At 45.1% G+C, this 17,030-nt stretch overlaps 1 pseudogene; it reads left to right on the forward strand.

The window, feature by feature from the left end:
• The window catches only part of LOC137464271 (dnaJ homolog subfamily B member 5-like), a 28,071-nt pseudogene extending 16,482 nt beyond the window's left edge, over positions 1-11,589 (forward strand).
• Positions 11,590-17,030: the final 5,441 nt, after the last annotated feature.

Consider the following 17,030-nt stretch of genomic DNA (forward strand, 5'->3'; position numbering starts at 1 on the left):
GACATCTCATCAGACAACGACTGACAACTCAGAGACTTGGGGTTTTTCTTGGGACTCGAGTGTCATTTGGGTGTTGCTGCACTGCAACGTCTCTCATGGGGGAGTGAGGACATGGGCATGGGGTTCAGTCAGATAGTGTTCATGTGCTTCATTCTCTTGCCTGTTGCCTTGAACAATAGGACAGATTTTTCCCATGGGACAACCAAAGGGGAATGTGTGGGAGACTTTGGCAAAGGCAGCGGGTCTGGACAGCATTTGTCTGTCCCATTCAAGACCGGGAAAACCATTCTCAACATGTTAGGTAGGTGTGCCGGTGAAGGAATGGCCAATTCCAAAAAATATCCCTCCAAAGGTTCTGAAATATTTTCAGACCCTATGGAAGGATGGCATGTTTGGATACAGTTCCTTCCTGTGTCTCATTTTGAACCTCAGGAATTGGACATCTTTGGGTCAACAAGAATGAAGTTCTGCATCATATTTAATCCATTGGGAGTGACAGAGACAGATAACCACACAATAGGAGTCACTCCACACCAGCTCTTTTACAGAAATGCATCATCCTGGTGCAATTACACCAAGATGATGAGCAAACCATCCCTCCAAAGTCCAGCCATTTTACCAAAAGGGATGTTCTTGATTTGTGGGGACAGAATTTGGCCTGCTATCCCTGCAAAAATCAAGGGCGGTCCATGCAGCATTGGAGAACTCTCATTGATAACACCCAATTTGAAAATTTTGAGGGAACAGACGCAGGGAAATCCGATCCATTGAACAATACAGTCCAAATTGTGATGATGAAGTTTATACCTGGAACAAGGCTCGGAGAATTGCAGTAGCAATTTTCTCACCCCAAGCAGCATCGGGGGTGGCCTTGACACAATTGGATCACATGGCGTGTTGGTTGAGCAAACATACTCATGCCATTTCCTCTGCACTGAGTGACATGTTAACAGACATCGACAGTGCAAGGCAAACAACACTTCAGAACAGGGCGGCAATTGATTATTTGCTGCTGTCACATGGGCATGGGTGTGAAGAATTTGAGGGAATGTGCTGCATGAACTTGTCTGATCACTCGAAATCTATCCATGAAAATATACAACAAATGCAAAACAGCATCAGCAAATTGCAAAAAGTTACAGGATCCTGGTGGGATGATTTCATCAACTTTTTTAGTCTCTCACCATTGTGGAGGGAGCTTTTGAAAATAACATTTTATATTCTGATAGGATTTCTAGTTCTTCTGCTTGTTCTGCCATGCATTTTTCTATGCATTCGGCGGGTCATGGACAAAGTGGCAAGGCAGGTTTTCTTGGTGCAAAGAGGAGGGGGAGATGTCGGAACCCAGAATGTCCCTTGGACACTCTTGGATGTTCCGGGCCCAGGTCAAAAGCATTTGAGACCCTGGAATGCAGCCACAGACCCCGGTGGCTTTGGACCTGATCCATGGAACAATTTACCAACTTTGCAGGAAGAACAAGAAATCACAACAGTTTAGATATTATAGTAGAAGTAGTCACAAAGTGAAAGGAAGAATTTTTGAGTTCTGTACAGGGGGGTTTTAGGCCTTGTACAGAGGGGTCTGAGTTTTGTACATGGGGGTCAGTAGTTCTAAGATGGAGGGACTTGGGCGGGCCCTGTCCTATTTCCTTCTTCTTCCTAACCTCCATGTTCATGGTGATGTTGGCACTCACAGATTGGTTTAGAGTAGAAAGTCACTGTTCAATATAGGTGATAGGCATTGGGGAAAAACTGTAAACATCTAATACGCAATGTATGATATAAAAGAGGGGCTGGCGCCCTGGGCGTCGGAGTGTGCCTTTGCATGACTGCTGAATGGACTGCAGCAGCTCAGGGAGAAATATTTTAGATAACATACAATAAACTACCTTGAGACCGGACGACTGAAGACTACTGAGTCTTTCTTTGGAAGCTCGGGTTGGAGGAGAGACTTTTCCACCTTTCCGGGCCACCCCAATCAGGGAGTGAGGCCTGACGACAACACAACAACAACAGACCCCACAAGGGAACACCTTCCGCTACACCTTCAATGGAGACTCCCATGCCACCTTCATATCCTTCCTCGGAGGCTCTAACCCCTTTGATATCTTCTTCACCAACAGCTGCTCACGAGTGTTCAATGGCTTTGACCTGGAAGACATGGATATGGATGACAACGACAACCCTTTCAGCACCTTCATTCAGTTTGGCTACAGTGGCATTAATGGGGTTCACCAGCGGCACCAGTAGTCCCTGCACATGCAGAGAAAGTTCCAAGACTCACCTGTCATCCATGAGCTCAAGGTGTTCCTGGAAGAGATCTACCATGGATCCACCAAGGGGATGACGATCACTTGCAGAAGGCTTAACGCTGATGGCCAGACCATGTGGACTGAGGACATGATCCTAAACATTGTCATCAAACAAGGTTAGAAGGAGGGAACCAAAATCACATTCCCCAAAGATGGGTATGCCACTCCAGACAACATCCCTACCGACATCATCTTCTTCCTCAAGGACAAGCCTCACTCACACTTCAAGAGGGATGGGACAAACATGGTCTGCACCGCAAACATCAGTCTTAAAGAGGTGGGTATGAGTGGGAATACTCATGGGGTGGGAAGTGTCACTGCATTGTGGCATGTGGAACCAAGAAGGGAGTCAGTCATTGTCCTGTACTGATAAGGAAGGACCAGGTAGGTCATGAGAGACATGAGCAAAAACCTTTGCAGAGAGGAGGTGCAGAGACTAGCTCATAGTTTCTTTTGGAGATGCTCAACCTGTGTTCCAAGTGTAGGATATGGGTGCTGCAGTCCTTGATAAACATGTCTTGTTTCTTTAGTCAATAAGTGGTATTTACCCATTTTCTCCCATCCCTATATGTCTTCTCCCTCTATTTTAGTGTATTCACATGTGGAAGAGAGCCCAGATCCTCTGTAGGAACAAGGGAAAAAACAAGTTTACTGGCATGAGTGTCTGGTCGCTGTTTTTTCTCAGAGACAAGCCTGCTGTGACTTAATTACTGTCCAAGATAGCACAGGTTGCCTCTCCCCACAGAGAGCAGTGTCATGGGGAGAAAGGTGGTACCTTGCCTCACTGAGAAATGCTTTAGCCTTTTATTCAGTTCTGGCTTTTCTAGATAAAAACACAAATAAACAAAATATCCAGGCAGTGATCATAATCCAACACATCCAGGCTGCCAGTCTGGAGGTCACAGTAGGGCTGGATGCATCAGAGCCATCAATCTGTGCAAAGGTGGCAAAGGAAGGGGAGATTACCCAATTACAACATGTGCCATTCACTGCCACTACTGTATAATTGCCTTTTAATAAATCCCAGCTGGCCACTGCATTTAACATCAATGTTTTTGGCAGCTACCATTTGCTGTTCCTTTCAGACTGTAGACAACATGTCATCTTAATGAGCTGATTTTTTTTTTTTTTTGAAGACAGATTTATGTTCTCAAATGTGTTTGATAGAAATAAGTTCAATGGGCCAGACAGGGTAGGGAAACATTAACTCATTAGTGTGCAAATGAGTTGGGAGAGCTTTGTGATAGCTCTACATCTCAGCTGGGGCTGTGACCAGGTATACTGGAGGCAATCCTTCTCCCCCATCCCACAGACCCCCCTCCTCAGAGCAGCCTGGGGAGGCAATGCCCTGCTGGCTGCCACATCCTCCCAGCCAGGGCAGCATGGAGTGGTTGCTGTCTGATGGCTGCCACTGCCTGGCTGCTGCAGAAGCCAGAGGTGTAAAAAATCTTCCCTAGATCTCAGGGTTCTGTGGTCAAGATGACCCTGAGATCATAAAAAGTCTTTTCCTCCCAGCCCCGCAGCCAAAGAAGAAGTCCAGATGCGTCAGTTTTACTTCTCAAGGTTGTTTATTTTCTCCTATCTATAACATTCTTTCTCTGACCTGCTAAGCTCTGTCTAGCAAGTTGGGTCGTGGCATTCTGTCTGCCCTCTAGGGAGGTGTTTACATTTTATATTATTAACTACGTGTACTTTATTTATGATTAATTCCCAATACCTCTCACCTATGTTAAAAAGTGTGTCTCTAAACCAATGAAAAGTGTCACCATCGCAGTGAAAGATGGAGGACAAAAAGAAGGAAAAGAAGGACAAGACACACCCAAATTCCTCCATCTTGCCTCCTGAACCCCATTCTAAAAAACCCCAAAATTCTACTTTTTCACCCTGTGTTACATTAACACAAACTCTTGTGACCTGTAAATCTTCACACAAAGTTGGCAGCTTTTTTCCACGGGCTAAAATCGAAGCCACAGATGTTTTTGACTTCGTGCTAAGGCCTCCAAGCCCCCTGCCAGGATCTCGAGACAGCCAGGGCAGCCAGAGGGAGGAGCCTTCCTTGAAATGGAAAATGAAAAACCCCCTCCCTCTGAATTATTATAATTTTGAAATAAAGGGGCTCTCAGGCAAAGATATGGGAATAAGAATAACAGTTCTTTACTAGGAAAATTAAAATACAATTGCAATAGTACAAAAGAAACCACCGACAGAGTCAGAAAACGACCTGACACCCTGTTGGTCAGGATGTTGGTAGCAGTCCAATTAAATAGCAGCTGCAGTCCTCCTGGAGTGAGAGATATGGTTCTGTTGAAACAAGGATCCTGTAGAAGGGTGTAGGTTTCCTCTGAAGGCCCAGTGGTGGTGTAGATGGGCTTGGTCTTCCTCTGGGAATCCAGTGGGAAAAGGCTGCCTGTGGTGTTCCAAATCACCAGTTATATCTAGGAAGGAATGCTTGGCTCCTCCCCCTGGGCGGAGCATCTCACAATGGGATGATGTAATTTTATCAGTCATGTAGTGAGACTTAATGGCCCATTAACAGAAGATATCTCCCCGGAGGGCAGATGGGTTGTGGAAGAGATAAAGAAACCTGCCCTACCTGGTTTTAACAGGTGGCCCAATTAACAGAACTGTTTCCTCGAGTCCTGTCACTGGCCAAGAGAATGAAAAGATTGCAACCTGCCCCTCCGCTTCCCCTCCATGCGGATGTTGAAGACCACAATGAGGTCTCCTCTTAGTCTCTTCCAGGTTGAACAAACCAAGTGACCTCAGCGACTCCTCATATGGCTCTCCCTCCAGACCATTCACCATCCTTCTGGCCCTCCTTTGAATGCTCTCTAATAGTTTAATGTCTTTTTCATATTGTAATGCCCAAAACTACACACAATATTCAAGGTGAGGCCACACCAGTGCAGAGTAGAGTGGGATAATCACCTCCCTCGATCAGCTGGTGATGCTGTTCCTGATGCACCCCTGGATACAGTTGGCCCTCCTGGCTGCCAGGGCACTGCTGACTCTTATTCAACTTGCCATCAACCAGGATCGCCAGGTCCCATTCTGCAGCGCTGGTCTCCAGCCTTTCATTCCCCAGTCTATACACACAACCAGGATTGCCCTGTCCCAGGTGCAGAATCCAGCACTTGCCCTTTTTGAACTTCATACAGTTTGTGATTGCCTGTCAGCGATTGAGAGACGGGATTCTATTACGGCCTGGGGTTCCCAGGGTCTATCTGACCCCGGCTGCTGTAGGTGTCCCGGATAGCACTGGGCTGATAAGCACAACCTGTCCAGGTCCCTCAGGCAAGCTCCCAGCCGCAGGCAATCTTAACAAGCAGCTCAGCTCTTACGTGAGATCAGCTCTTTGGTGAATTCAGCTCTTTAGTGATTTCAGCTGTTTGCTTGCTAAGTGCCACGGGCAGACGCATGGGGAGAGAGAGGAGAAGGCTGCATGAGGTTCCACAGCGGTGTCTTTATTGGCAGCTCCTGCGAAGGGTTTCAGTGACAGCTCTTCTGCCGAACTGGGAAGAAATGGGGGTTTATATAGGGTACAGAGGTTTTAGAAATTGGTCCAATAGTAAGGGTCGAGGCGAATATGACCTATGGTCTTACAGAGAGATAACGAGGGTCTGAAGGTGGAAGAGGGGCTACTTTGGTCCAGTCATCATGACTAGGCATTTATCTTAGGCAAGTGACTGCCAGGGAGGCCTTGCAGGGCCTCTGGCTTCTACAGGACTCCACTTAGTGCAAGCAAGAAGTCGTTTATTGTTTCTAAAGCTCAGTTTATATACTCTTACAGCTTTGAATAAAATTTTCTGCTGCCAAGCAATAACTACATTATTAATGCAATCTTGCACCTGCAGTCTTACACGGCTTCCTTAAAACAAAGCACAACATTCCTTTTCCTTCCTCCCTCAGATTTCTGTTTCCCAAGGCTTTTGGCCTACCAAGGCCAAGATGTCCACCTCATCCATCAACTCTCCATACTCTCTGCTCCACTGCTCAGATGCTTCCCCATAATTGCCCATCTCTCTCATTTGTTCAGGTCTCTCTGGAGGGCGCCTCTGCCTCTAGGAAGTTGACAGCTTCTCCCAATTTAGTGCTGTCAGCAAATTTACTTAATATTCTTTTGAGTCCTGCATCCTGGTTGTTAATGAAGGTGTTGAAGATCACTGGGCTGAGGATGGAGCCCTGCGGAGCCCCACTAGTGACCAGTCCCCAGCCTGATGTTACCTCATTTACTGTAACCATTTGATCCTGACCCATGAGGCAGTTGCTCACCCATCATGTAATATGGTTATCCAGCTGTGCGCTGGACATTTTGTTCAGAAGGATCCAGTGAAAGACAGCATCAAAAGCCTTGCTTTTGGATATCAGGTTTGACAAGCAGGACTTTCCCCTCATGAAGCTGTGCTGGGTGTGACCAATGACTGCATTGTCCTCCAGGTGTTTTTCAAAATGCCCTTTCTCTGGCACACATGAACCCATACAGCCTTGTATGGTGCATAACAGTGGACACCAAAAAGTATGAGGGATCCAGCATCCTTGGGTAAGCATGGGGCAGAAATGCATTGACAAGGGGAGACTGTCCTTCATTTGCCCCCCAGCCTGCTAGAGATCTAGCCAAGAATTCACTGCTTTTATGAAGATGGCACTGGGCATCGTCCTGCAGCCAGAAAAGCTCTTCCCATGAGGACGCCTTGTGTAGGAATACAGCTAGAAAGCTGAGCTGGGAGCACTGTTCAGCTCATGACAGAAGTGGATATGTTAGCATTAGTAGGCTGCAAGCCTTGGCAACAGAATGCAGAACTTTGAAGAAGGAATGCAGAACTTTGAAGAAGGAATGCAGAAGTTAGCGGTGTGCTTGGTAAGCAGAACTTATGTAAGACGGTACATACCTGTGCTAGTTGATACGAGGCTTTGAATTAAGCAATGTTACCTAGTTACACAAATGTTATAGTTATGCTATTTTTAGTTACTGCTAAAAAGGTATATAAACTGAGCTTTGTGTATCAATAAATGGCTTCATGTGTGCAAACCATGGACTCCACATCTCTAATCAGTCGCCGTCAAATGGTACCCTCGTGGTGAGGAAGTGATAATTGCCTAGCTGAGTGACTGACGAGCCCTGCAGAACAAAGTGCTGCTGTGAGGAAGCAGAAAAGCCAGCCAGTGACAAACCCCTCTGGGATACAGGAGGTTAGCCACTGCAGGGGACAATGGGTCAGGGGATGTCTGCCCAGGAGAGAAGTTTTTTAACTTACGGCTAAGCTGCTGCGACAGCATGGCAAAACTTTGCCCTCACATGACTTAAAAGTCCTATTATGATGGACAGCAGCTGAGATGCCAGGAGTCACTGAGTTCACGGTCTTTACAACAGATCTGTGGGACAAAGAAGGAATTAAGCTATGGGATTCTGCTACCAAGGGAAATAAAGTGGCTGCAGAAATGCTACCCTCCTGGCGGGTGATTTTTGAGGCCTTAAAAGCTCAAGAAAACTCCCAAGCTATGGGGAATGTCTGCCCTCCCTCTAGGGCAGAAGCTCAGTGCTCTTTAAAATCTGAAGAGACTGCTGCTAAAGTCAAACAGATTGCCCTTTGCTCCCCCTTTACGGTGGAGTCTCAGAATTCCTTACATTCCAAAGAGACTGCTGCACCTCTCCCACCACAGCAAACACAATCCACAGCCCCAGTACCCTCTCTTATGAGGGAAAGAGAAGAGGGCCCTTTGCACTCTGAAGGGGCTTTCACTGCTTGCTACAGTCCAGAAAATAGTGAGGAAAACGAAAAAGAGGATACCAAGGAGGATCCCTTTGATCCCAGACACATTGATCCTGACAAAGAACCTGACTTATATCCCCCCAACCCTCATGACAACTGGGTATGCTTAAAACAAGCATTAAGGGAGGGGGATTTTGACATTGCTGAAAGAATTGTGGCACTGGTAATATATTTGGGACCCCAAAAGCAAACTGCCCATTGAGAACAGCTGTCTTTCCCAGAAATTAAAGAGCTCCGATGGGCAGTTACAGAGCACAGTATCAGCTCACCTCATTTTACAAACATGCCAGATTCTGTGTTTGCCGCTCACATAATGACCCTGCACGATTTAAACTCTCACTCGGCTACTGCTATCCCCCATTCAATACAGCTTGTGCAAAAAGGAGTGGGAGAAAAGTTTGTAAAACCTTCTTAAAACTTACATGGGTCATGCTAATCAGACCCTGGCAGGCCTCACAATGAGACAGCTTATGGGAACGGGACCGTACACAGATCCTGCCGCCCAGGCACGAGACCGCCCAAGGGAAGCCCTTGATGGAGTCCGGGATGCAGCTCGCCAAGCCTTTTTTTAAGGTCCCTGATGCAAAAACTCCTCAGAAAGCATTCACAACCATTGTCCAGGGGCCTCAGGAGCCCTACATGCAGTTTATCAATTTGGCGTTCAAGTGCTTGCTTAAGATGGTCAATAATGTAGATGCCCGTGAAATTTTGCTTTTAAAATTGCTGTTGAAAATGCAAACACAGACTGCAAAAAACTCCTGAAGTCCCTGCCTAACCAAGAACCAACTCTTATTGAAATGATTGGAGTGTGCAACCATATTAGGAAAATAGAACATCAGTATGAAGCCATGGCCGCAGCTTTTGCAGCCACCAAAGGTGCCTTTGGAACTCCTGCAGTTTGTTTCAGCTGTGGCAAACATGGCCACCTTAAAAAAAGACTGCTTTGCTCAGAAAGGCCCTAAGCCAAAAACCCCTGATGCATGTCCACAGTGTCATAAGGGTGGTCATTTTACTAACCAGTGTCATTCTAAGTATGATTCTGAAGGTCGCCCGATCCAGGGAAACTGGAACTGCAGCAAAGGCCTGCACCGTGCTCTGACACAAATACCCCAGCCGACACAAATACCTCAGCCACCACCGCAGATACTGCCACTGCAGATGCCAACTGCGCAAGTGCAGACACCAAGAATACTCAGCAAAGGATTGCCTCAACTCTTCACCCAGCAACTGCAGGCAGTGCCGGACTGGACCTGGCAACCTCAATCACAGTAATGTTGCTCAACTCTTCTGTTCATTTACTCCCTACAGGATTTTTTGGCCCACAAGGACCCCAGAAAAGTGCTTTACTGGTGGGGAGGTCTTCAACTATCCTTTTAGGTCTTTTTGTCCTCCTGGGAATAAGACTCAGACTCTGTTGGGGAAATTAAAATCATGGCTTGGACTCCCTTTCTGTGAGTTTGTGGGCCCCAAGTTGGGCAACTCCCTGGGGGCTCCCCTGGCAGGGGAGACCCTCCTGGAGCAGTTCTGTGTCAGGAACAAGAGATGCATTGGACTTTTTCAGTCTTCAGCTTCTGTTTATTGTTATCTTAACAAAACTTCAGCACGCCGTCTGCACCAGACTCTGCGTGCAGGAAAAACAGCACAAAAATGGCTAACAATCTCTTGTTACAAGGCCTTTAAATTCTAATCAAAAACTAAGCTACCCAATTAAGAAGTGACACCTAAATTTTTTCCTTTCTAACCCAATAACTGACCCCTAAAGACCCGCAATGCAGATTTTTCTACCCAATTACAAGATCCCACCTAAATCCAAGAAGAAAGAGGAAGAAGAAAGAAGAAAGGAACTCAAGACAACACCCTATATCCTCCATCTTGAACCCATCTATAACATACTAAAAATCCTAAAACCTAAATTTCTCACCCATGTGACATACTATACTACTATCTACAATCTTTACAATCTAGTTCACACTTTTATGGTTTCTAGTTTGCCTTGAGGCTTTGGAAGTTTTCTCCATGAATGAGGGTCAAAGCCAGTGCTCCCCTGGGGGTCAGGACACCCCAGAGCAGACAGAAAAATATTCCCAGTGCCCTGGGTTTCCACACCTTTCCACCCTGTACTGTCCCTCAAGGTACACATATCACACAATTGATTCCTTTTTCACACAATTTGTCATTCCCTAAACAGAATGCAATACAAGGGTAGGAGGATTTGGTTCTTCAGGAACCCCACAAATATTATAGGCGCAGACAATTTCTGATGAATGTCCCACTTGCAAATGTACCCTGTCATTACAGGGGGAACAGATAACACTCACTGGTATTTTAGATACCAGAGCTGATGTCACTTATCTCTCAAGCCAAGTGGCCCCCCACTTGGCCCATCACAAAGGTACCCCAAGCTCTCATTGAGATTGTGGGGAGCAGTCGCAGTTACCAAAGTCACCATCTAATTCAAGTGACAGGACCTGAAGGTCACATAGCCTCTGTAAAGCCATTTGTTCTGCCTGTGCCCATGGTAGTATGGGGACAAGATGTACTTTCTCAATGGGGTCTCAAAATTCAGTTTTATTTTTAATAGGGGCCACTGTGGCACGTGACACCCTGAAATTAACCTGGAAAACTGAAATACCTCGGCTGGTGCATTAAGACCCAGAGTATTTCTCCTCAGCCTTTACAGATTCAAGCACACAGTCGTACTTTGCACAATGCTCAAAAAATTTTGGGTTCAATTAACTGTGTTCATTCCTTGTAAGGACTTTCAAATGCTGACCTGGACCCTTTGTTTGATCTGTTAAAAGGGGAACCAGATCTCCTGTCACCTTGGCAACTCACAACAGAAGCCTGCTAGGCACTGCAACTGGTAGCCAATGCTATTTTGAATCAGCAATTGGCCTGGTGGGCCCCTGAGTTGCCCTTTTCCTTAATAATTCTGAATCCAGCTAGGCAACCCCATGCTTTGATTTTTCAGTGGGATCCTAAAGCACCTGACCCCTTGCTGATCATAGAGTGGATTTTTTTGCCACACCAGATGTCTAAAATTGTAAACACACAACATGAGATGTTTGCTTTGCTCATTGTAAAAGCTAGACAGACTTACCACACTTGCAGGTATGGATTTTTGTTTGATCTGTTTGCCTATTACTACTGTCTATTTACAGTGGCTGTTGTTTTTCAAATGACTCTCACGGACTTCTCTGGACAGCTTTCTACACATCCCCTGAAGCACAAGCTTGAGGCAACCAGCTTTAATCTCCGAATGCAACCCAAGAGAAGTGAGGTACCATTACAAGCTTTAACTGTTTTCACAGATGGATCTGGCTGCACCCACACGTCAGTATTGCTTTAATGGAACACAGAGCTCAATCAAGGGGATTCAGGATTCGGATGTAACTACTGTTTCAGGTTCCCCCAGATTGCTGAATTGGCAGCTGTTGTGCAGGCCTTTCAGCGATTTGCTACCCCTTTTAACTTAATAACAGATTTTGCTTGTGTTGCAGGGCTAGTGGAGAGAGCTGAAGCTGCTGTGCTAAAGGATGTGCCCAGCAAGGAATTGTTTCAGTGGTTACAAAAACTTGTTTTCCTTTTAGACACTGAAATGAACAGGGCTAATGCCTTTATTAATGTTCAGCTCTTTATTAAAAAGATCATCTGGGCAGGGGGCCCAACAGAGAACTCGCCCGCTGTTGTAGCTTTCCCAGGTAGCCGAAAGGGAAGAAGGCATGCAGAGTCTGTTGCTGAAGTCCAGAACAACAGCTGTCCCTTCTCCTTTCCTTGTGGCAACACCAAGAAATTCCGTCTCTCCGTCTTTGCTTCCCACAGCCTACTGAAGTCTAGTATTTTATAGGTGATAGTGACAGGGCAAAAGTCGATCAGAGGATGTGTTTCCCTCTTCCTCAGCTAGGGCATTTGTCTAGCCCCCTCAACTGTGTTTAGTTCTTTATTTATGGGCGTCTTTATCCCTTAAAAAATGCTCCCATGGTCCCAAGGGTTTTTATTTGCATTTTAGTCCCAGAATGGCAGTGTGGGTGGGGGAGGCAGGTTATCTCCAGGTAGTTTAGAGAAAACAAACAGAGCAATTAGCTAATTAACATTTCAATATCGGTACTTAGCTAGAGCCAGCAGCCGTAGAGTGTTGCCATGGGAACTAGGGAGGTCTTTCCCCGCATGGAGTATCTGCGTCCCCAGGGAACACCGGGAAGTTTGTTCATTACAAATCCCTCCTCTATTTCTTTGATCGGGCTTAAGCCCTGTCGGGACTCACTCCCTGATTGGGGTGGCCCAGAAAGGTGGTAAAGTCTCTCCTCCAAACCGTGCCTCCAAAGAAAGACTCAGTAGTCTTCAGTCGTCTGGTCTCAAGGTAGTTTATTGTATGTTATCTAAAAGATTTTCTTCCTTAGCTGCTATGGTCCATTCAGCAGTCAGGCAAAGGCACACTCCGACACCCAGGGGGCTGGTGCCTTCTTTTATATCATACATTATGTATTAAATGTTTACAGTTTTTCCCCAATGCCTATCACCTATATTGAATAGCGACTTTCTACTCTAAACCAATCTGTGAGTGCCAACATCACCATGAACATGGAGGTTAGGAAGAAGAAGGAAATAGGACAGGGCCCGCCCAAGTCCCTCCATCTTAGAACTACTGACCCCCATGTACAAAACTCAGACCCCTCTGTACAAGGCCTAAAACCCCCCTGTACAGAACTCAAAAATTCTTCCTTTCACTTTGTGACTACTTCTACTATAATATCTAAACTGTTGTGATTTCTTGTTCTTCCTGCAAAGTTGGTAAATTGTTCCATGGATCAGGTCCAAAGCCACCGGGGTCTGTGGCTGCATTCCAGGGTCTCAAATGCTTTTGACCTGGGCCCGGAACATCCAAGAGTGTCCAAGGGACATTCTGGGTTCCGACATCTCCCCCTCCTCTTTGCACCAAGAAAACCTGCCTTGCCACTTTGTCCATGACCCGCCGAATGCATAGAAAAATGCATGGCAGAACAAGCAGAAGAACTAGAAATCCTATCAGAATATAAAATGTTATTTTCAAAAGCTCCCTCCACAATGGTGAGAGACTAAAAAAGTTGATGAAATCATCCCACCAGGATCCTGTAACTTTTTGCAATTTGCTGATGCTGTTTTGCATTTGTTGTATATTTTCATGGATAGATTTCGAGTGATCAGACAAGTTCATGCAGCACATTCCCTCAAATTCTTCACACCCATGCCCATGTGACAGCAGCAAATAATCAATTGCCGCCCTGTTCTGAAGTGTTGTTTGCCTTGCACTGTCGATGTCTGTTAACATGTCACTCAGTGCAGAGGAAATGGCATGAGTATGTTTGCTCAACCAACACGCCATGTGATCCAATTGTGTCAAGGCCACCCCCGATGCTGCTTGGGGTGAGAAAATTGCTACTGCAATTCTCCGAGCCTTGTTCCAGGTATAAACTTCATCATCACAATTTGGACTGTATTGTTCAATGGATCGGATTTCCCTGCGTCTGTTCCCTCAAAATTTTCAAATTGGGTGTTATCAATGAGAGTTCTCCAATGCTGCATGGACCGCCCTTGATTTTTGCAGGGATAGCAGGCCAAATTCTGTCCCCACAAATCAAGAACATCCCTTTTGGTAAAATGGCTGGACTTTGGAGGGATGGTTTGCTCATCATCTTGGTGTAATTGCACCAGGATGATGCATTTCTGTAAAAGAGCTGGTGTGGAGTGACTCCTATTGTGTGGTTATCTGTCTCTGTCACTCCCAATGGATTAAATATGATGCAGAACTTCATTCTTGTTGACCCAAAGATGTCCAATTCCTGAGGTTCAAAATGAGACACAGGAAGGAACTGTATCCAAACATGCCATCCTTCCATAGGGTCTGAAAAAGTCTTCAGAACCTTTGGAGGGATGTTTTTTGGGATCAGCCATTCCTTCACCGGCACACCTACCAAACATGTTGAGAATGGTTTCTAAAGCAGGGACTAATAATAAAAAGGTGAGCTGGACAGGAACAAATGCAGATCCGAACCAATGTGGCTAATCATACGTTCTCCTTTTATTGTTTATAGACAGTAGTTTATATGCACTTCCAGATGGTTTACAATCGTGAGCACTCTCTCATTGGCAGGCAAACATTGTTTGTTCCTGTCTTAAGGTGGCTAAAGTTTCACACTGCAGACCTATACTAATTCACACCTAGATAGCTCAGTACCTTGTGTTATACCTTAACATAATTTCTGACTGTGCCACAAACTTATTCTTAACTGCGCCAAAGGCTTCAAGGCCTCACCAAGGCCCACATCTGAGGCCTAGGCTGGGGTAGCTCAACCTTCACTCTAAACATATAAATCATGAACATCCAGATCGTGACCTCTTTCTCTCAGAAATTCTTCTACAATTCCCCCTTTTTCTTTTTGAGCTACACAGACTGATTCAAAGGCATGGCTAGTTACTTTCCGTACACATTGTAATATACACGGTATAAAGACTAAAATAAGTATAATAGTAATAAAAAATATAATACCAAAATGAAATAATTCTATGAACCATCCAGTGAAACCTAAAGAATTGAGCCAGTTAGCAAACGGAGAGTTTACAACAACAAGCTTCTTCCTATTGTCCTTCAGTTGTGTTAATTGTTTATAGATTGATCGAGAGTGGTCAGACAAATTCATGCAGTACATGCCTTCAAATTCTTCACACCCATGTCCTTGTGCTAAAAGAAGGAAATCAATGGCAGCTCTGTTTTGCAGAACTGAATGACGAATGTCATCCACGTCAGTGGCAAGTTTACTTAACATGTTAGATGTTGTATTAATTTGCTCTGATGTCCAGCAGGCCAGGGATCTCAATTGTGTGAGAGCTTGCGCTGACACAACCCCGGGGGCGAAAATTGAAGATATTGTTACAGAGGCGTGCCCCCAAAGTGATACATGGTCGTTACAATGGGGTTCTAGTTGGAGAGCACTTCGTTTGGTTTGTCGAGGCTTCTGGGGCAAACCTATATCTTGATGGATGGTGGGAGCAAACAGGGTTAATTTACCAAGGTAACATGGGCCTCCCATAGCTTTGTGAGGCACTGCAGACCAGGCTCGATCCCCACAAATGAGGAAAGTTCCTGGTGGTAGTTTTCTTGCCACACCTTTCGATGGTATCACAGATTGTGTCTGATTATTACAATATTCTGAATTGTTATAATATAATTGGGATCTGGGAGACAACCAAGTGTTGCTATTATGTGGCTGATGTCCTTTTTGTGTTGGTTTCATAGCATGAGGTCCAAATATCAAACAGTAATTTCCTGGGACAGAGCCTAAAAGATCGAATTCTTGGGGTGGGATACTAATAAACTTAAGATTCTGCACAACTGCAGCAGCCTGCGCTCCCAGAACATCTTTTGGGTCTATTTTGGCTTGGGTCCAATTTTTAAATTCTGCCATGGAACCCAGTGGAATTCCAATTAAACAAGTACAAAAAGGACTAGATAGTGTGTTTAAAGACAGGCAGAACGAATCCTGCCTTGTTTGATTGGCCCACGTGACCTACATATTTTGTCTTTTGTCGATATCAAGGATTCCAGATACTTTAGTTACAAAGACACTACTTAACAAAAACACTGCGACCCACCACATATTTTTCCCATTTGTGATTGCTCTGTTTAACATGAAAGAAACAAACTTACTTCTAAACACAAACTATACTTATACTAAACTGAATATTATACTGATAATTATCTAATTTAATTTCTAATACTCTAAAAAATTAATTTTCATCAGAACTGGACTTGTCGTGGGATGTTCCAGGTAAATCGTTGTCGTCAGCATTGTTATCACAGTTGGCTGGATTCTCTGCCTGTGGACACGCACGGGTGAATTTGCTCGGCACCCAAACTGGACCAGAACCTGTTGAAACACACATATAACCTCTACTATTAAACAACACAGGACTTGGCCCTTGCCATTTATCTGTTTGTATGTCCTTGTGATAAACATAAAGTCCTGGAATTGCTTGTGGTCTTCCCTCTTTCACTGCTTGGTGGTGTATTACAACCGCAGGTTCTTCTCTACCTTCTGCTAAACACAAGTAATTTAGGGTAAACAATACTTTCAACAGTCGGTTATATAAATCAATCTCATCATTCTGCTTTTGTTTTGCTAGATATTCTTTCAGGGTGCAGTTTGCTGTCTCCACAATAGCTTGACCTGTAGAGGAGTGAGGGATCCCTGTGGTATGTTTCACCCCCCACTTCTGCATAAATGTGGCAATTTGTTGACTGACATAGGATGGAGCATTGTCAGTCTTAATTTCTACAGGTACACCCATAACTGCAAAGCAGGCAAATAAATGCCTCTTCACATGGAGAGCTTTTTGCCCTGTCTGTGCTGTTACCCAAATGAACTTTGAGTAGGTATCTACAGTGACATGGACATATTTCAACCTCCCAAACTCTGGAACACGAGTGACATCCATCTGCCACAATTCTAAAGCTTTCAGACCCCTTGGATTTGTGCCCAGTCCTAGGCCAGGCCCATAATGACTACATTGAGGGCAGGCATGGACAATCCCTTGAGCATCATTCAGTGGGATCTGAAATTGTCAATGCATGATTCTCACATTGAACAGGTAAAAACACCCATTCAAGCAGAATCGCTGCTGAACCAGGTTGGAACTCCCCCTTTTTCTTTTGCCATTGAAAAACAATGGCAAGTGGACAGGTGTCACTGTTGGGGAGGAGCAGTGACAACTTCAACCAGGTTGCAAACAAATTCGAGTGCTGTTGGCATCAATGCTATGAAGCCAAGGCAGAAATGGTTGGAGACCACCCTCAGTAATTCTTTGACAAAGCAGCTGTAATGATGTGTCCTTGCTGTTGCATGGTGTCCTGAATGGCTGCGGTGAATGCTGCAGTTTGATTGTTTTGTTCTGCCCTCATGGCTCTGACAAG

This window comes from Anomalospiza imberbis, chromosome W, assembly GCF_031753505.1.
Source record: "Anomalospiza imberbis isolate Cuckoo-Finch-1a 21T00152 chromosome W, ASM3175350v1, whole genome shotgun sequence".
In the NCBI taxonomy this organism is placed as follows: Eukaryota; Metazoa; Chordata; class Aves; order Passeriformes; family Viduidae; genus Anomalospiza; species Anomalospiza imberbis.